This window comes from Euphorbia lathyris, chromosome 4 (assembly GCF_963576675.1).
Source record: "Euphorbia lathyris chromosome 4, ddEupLath1.1, whole genome shotgun sequence".
Taxonomy (NCBI): Eukaryota; Viridiplantae; Streptophyta; class Magnoliopsida; order Malpighiales; family Euphorbiaceae; genus Euphorbia; species Euphorbia lathyris.
The window spans coordinates 70,538,602-70,543,866 of record NC_088913.1 but is presented as its reverse complement, the minus strand read 5'-3'; positions in this window follow the sequence as shown (position 1 = coordinate 70,543,866).

Here is a 5,265-nt window from a genome sequence, read left to right as displayed (position 1 = left end):
GTGATGAGTCATCATCATCAGAAGCTGATGCCACTGAGTCAGCAAAGATCTACTTCATGGCAGATGAGCTTGCTGGGCCTTGTGTTTCTAAGCATGCTGACCCCTCCATTGCATCTGACGATGAGGTACACTCAACTGAGGTAATATCACTACCCTTGCTCAGAAATGAAATGATTAATGCCCTGAGTGACCTCTACACACTTGTCAAAAAGTGTAATAAGAAGGTTAGAGCACTTAGCAGGCGATGTGATGAGATTGAAGAGGTCAAACTGACTGACCTTCGATATCTTCTCCAAGACAACTCAACTTTGCATAGCAACGTAGAAATTATGCAAAAGTTTGTCTCTGAGGTCCAATCAGATTCTAAGAAACTGAAAAAGGACGTCACATCTATTCAGAACCATATCAAGGTTCCGAATAAAAGAAATATTCCTCTGAACACTCAGTACTGAAGTACTAGTCAGCAGAGATGGAATCCTCAGCGGAATGTCCAGTGTGACTTCTACGGGAAGAAAAGGCACACCACAAAGGTGTGTTGGCATGCTCAGCACTAGGGTGCTGACCAGTCAGTGAGATATCCTAAACGGAAGGTCAGCTGTGACTTCTGTGGGAAAAATGGACACACTGTCTAAGTGTGTCGTCATAAGATTAAATATGATGCTTTACCTGCTGAGCCTAACAAACAAGGACCCAAAAAGACTTGGGTACCTAAAGATAACTAGCTATATTGCAGGTAAGCCTGAGGTGTGCTGAGAAGTCAAAGATGTGGTACATTGACAGCGCATGCTAGAGGCATATGACTGGTGATGAAACTCAGTTCATCACATTTGTGCGTAAATGAGGTGGAAGCATAAGTTTTGGAGACAACAAAAAGGGTAAGATAGTAGGGCCAGGAACCGTTGGTGGTAATCCTACTATTGAGTCAGTCTCCCTAGTCAGCGGACTCAAATATAACTTACTCAGGGTAGCTCACCTATGTGATAATGGGAGAAAAGTTATATTTAATGACACTGGATGTAAAATATTTGAGGGTAAAACAAATGAGTTGATTTTAACTGACCCTCGTATTGATAATGTCTTTATGCTGAATTTAGAAAAGAAATTTTCAAAAACTGTATGCTTAGTGTCAAAGGAAGAAAATTTCTGGCTATGGCACAGGAGGCTTGGTCATGTAAGCATGGACCTCCTGGCCAAATTAGCAAGAAAGCAATTAGTTGAGGGACTGCCAGAACTTAAGTTCGAAAACGATCAATTATATGCAACGCTTGTCAAGCTGGAAAATAAACCAAACAATCTTTTCATAGTAAAAACATTGTCTCAACTAAGCGTCCATTAGAGTTGCTACACTTGGATCTCTTCGGTCCAGTCCAGCCGTTGAGCTTGGGTGGTAGAAGATTTTCCTTGGTCATTGTAGATGACTTTTCTCGGTACACTTGGATCATCTTGCTGAGTAGCAAAGATGAAACGTTTTCAACTTTAGTAAGAAAACTTGAAAATGATAAAGACCTTAAGTTAGCTTACATCCGAAGTGATAATGGTCGAGAATTCAAGAACCAACAGTTTGTTGAATTCTGTGAAGCCAACGACATTGACCATAATTTTTCTGCTCTTAGAACGCCTCAACAAAATGGGGTTGTTGAAAGGAAAAACAGAACCTTGGTTGAAATAGCTAGGACAATGCTGAGTGAGCATAGGCTTCCAAAGTACTTTTGGGGAGGAGTTGTCAACACAGCGTGCTACATACTTAATAGGGCTCTAGTCAGACCCATATTAATAAAGACTCCCTACGAACTTTGGAAAGGACGAAAGCCCAACATTGGATACTTTCGTGCCTTTGGTTGTAAATGTTTTATTTTAAATACCAAAGACAACCTTGCTAAGTTTGATTCAAAAGCTGATGAAGCTATCTTTTTAGGCTACTCAACAAACAGCAAAGCATATAGAGTTTTCAATAAACGAACTCGGGTCCTAGAAGAGTCAGTACACGTTGAGCTTGATGAAAGTAACCCTGCAGGAAAAGATAAGCAACTGAATGAGGATGATCCATACTCAGCACCCGCTGACCAAGAAACAGCAGCTGAGTCACTACCTCAAGGGCTGGCCAAAGGTAAAAGTGAAACTCAAATTGTTTTCACTGACCAATCTATACATGCAGAGATTGTTGAAATACAACCTGCTTAAGACATCACTCTTCCAAAAGAGATCAGAATACCAAGAGGACACTCAGAAAGTGCCATTCTTGATGCTGCTGAAAACACCCTGATGACAAGAAATCAACTCAGGAGATACCTCAGCAACGTAGCATTCGTCTCAGTTCAGGAACCAAAGAACTTCGCTGAAGCTGAGTACGATGAGTTTTGGATGAACGCAATGCAAGAAGAACTTGATCAGTTCAGAAGAAATGAAGTATGGGACTTAGTGCCAAAACCAAGAAGCTAGAAGACCATAGGAACAAGATGGGTCTTCCGCAACAAGCTGGATGAACAAGGGAATGTGGTCAAGAATAAAGCAAGACTTGTAGCTCAGGGCTACAGTCAGCAAGAAGGTATTGACTATGGTGAGACCTTTGCCCTAGTGGCAAGGCTAGTGGCTATAAGGATTTTATGTGTGTATGCAAGTTATATGAACTTTAAATTATTTCAAATGGATGTTAAGAGTGCATTCCTTAATGGAGTTATAAACGAGGAAGTCTATGTTAATCAGCCTTCGGGGTTTGAGGATCCCAAGTTCCCAAACCATGTTTATAAACTCAAAAAGGCTCTGTATGGTCTCAAGCAAGCACCACGTGCTTGGTATGAGAGGCTGACCAGTTTCCTGCTGACTAGAAATTATGTCAGAGGTAAATCTGATACAACTTTATTCATTAAGAGAAAGGGTAAAGATACCCTACTTGCTCAGATATATGTTGATGACATTATTTTTGGTGCCACTAACGAGTCAATGTGCAAAGAATTTAGTAAGCAGATGCATACTGAGTTTGAAATGTCAATGATGGGAGAACTCAACTTCTTCCTTGGACTTCAAATCAAACAAGGGGAAAATGGCATCTTCATCAGTCAAACTAAGTATGCTAAGGAGATATTGAAGAAGTATGAACTTGAGAATTGTAAGTCAATATCTACCCCTATGGGCACTGACACTGTCCTCTGCGCTGACGAAAATGGTAAGTCAGTAGACAGCTGATTGTACCGAGGTATGATTGGTTCTCTACTCTATTTAACTGCCAGTAGGCCGAACATTCAGTTCTCAGTATGTTATTGTGCTAGATATCAATCTAACCCTAAGGAATCTCATTACATAGCTGTAAAAAGAATCCTTAGATATTTGCAAGGCTCAGTGAATGCAGGTTTGTGGTATCCCAATACTCATGATTTCACACTCATTGGATACACTGATGCTGACTATGGACGAGACAAACTTGAATGAAAAAGCACCTCAGGAGGATGCCACTTCCTTGGAAGTTGTCTTGTGTCCTGGTTCAGCAAGAAGCAGGCATCAATAGCCCTGTCAACCACTGAAGCTGAGTACGTTGCTGCTGGAAGCTGTGTTGCTCAAGTCCTATGGATTAAGCAACAGCTTGAAGATTATGGCGTTCAGACTAAAACAATTGAAGTCAAATATGACGACAAGAGTGCCATTGACCTATCAAAGAACCCAATCCAGCACAGTAGGATGAAGCATGTCAGCATAAGACATCACTTCATCAGAGATCATGTACTCAGGGGAGAGATCAAGCTGACCTATGTCCCAACGAATGAGCAGCTTGCGGATACCTTCACAAAGCCACTGGCATGTGAGCAATTCAACATACTTAGAAAAGCCATTGGTATGTTTAATCCTCTTCAGTAAATTCCAAGTATAATATGTGATATATGCATGCTGAGTTGATTACCATGCTGAGTGATTTATGCTAAATCTATGTCTATTACATACTAAGTAGATGTACACACTGAGTGATTATCTCAAGCTGAGTTACTAAGCACACAAATAATTCCCTTGCGTTGAACCAACTACTCAGAACATTAAACGTTTGGAATCCTTAACACTGAGTAAAGATTCGTTGCAAAATGTAATGAAAAACACGCAAATTAAATAGCCACCTAGGATAACGTAAGCGCAATAATTAGAATATACATGCGTCGAATGTGTCATAAATACCAGAATCTTTGTCGATTGAGTATCTCGAGGTCAAACAGCCACCTCAACGCTTCAGATCAACTCGACATCTCTATAAATAGTGGACGATTTCCCACTCTTACCTCTTTATGCTTAGAAATTTCTGGTATTCAAATCCTCTTCTCTCCAAAATTCCCAAAACTTCTCAAATTTCTCTAAAAATCATGTCGGATTCTCAGAATCTCTCCGGAGGCTGTTACAACGACGATAACCGCTCCGATGAAAACCCTCAATCTCCTACCCAGCAGGAACATAGTGAGACTCCCACTAAGTCTCAAGAAACTAGTCAGCGTGACCACTCAAAGGTCACAACACCGAGGAAGAAAACCAAGGCTGACCAAGCCACCTCCTCTAAAAGGAAGCAAAAGCAGGACAAGGCAAAGAAACCCGTGGAACGCACCTACTCTCTAGTCTATGAGAGTGTAAGGGGGTATAAGGTTGACCACTCCCGCTGGTTTTCGAAGGGATTTGTGGAAGCTGAGCAACCCTTCTATGAGTGGATCTCAAAGAACGGCTGGACCGAACTGTTCTCAGTTCGTGAAGCTACCTACCCTGAGTTAGTGAAGGAATTCTACGCTAACCTAAGAGTCTCTAATGATAATCGGGACTACATGGTCACTGCTCAAGCTGAAAAACGAAGGAGCTCAACTCAGAAAATCAGGTGACCAAGACAAAATTGAGTATCCCGTTGAGTTCTGCAAACCCGCTGATCATGTAGGAGAGATATCCAGCACTTCCATGGGTCAGAATCAGAAGATGGCCCACTACATACTGACCAACTTCCTCTTCCCCAAGATCAACTGCACCAGCTCAGCAACGAACTTTGAACAATGCTTCATTTATCACATGCTGAACTACCGGCCGATCAATATGCCAGTCTTTATTATCGGTGGTTTTCAACGAAGCACGGGAACCCTTAGGTTAGGCTCCATTATTACCAGAATCCTCAAAGATCACAAGGTGAGTCTGGTTGAGGAAATCCACACCTGGGGAACAGAAATTACTGCAACTGCACTGTTCGTCTTGGTTTATGACCAACCGATTATCCCTAAGAAAGGAAAAGGGGCCGCTGTCCAGGATACAAAGAGG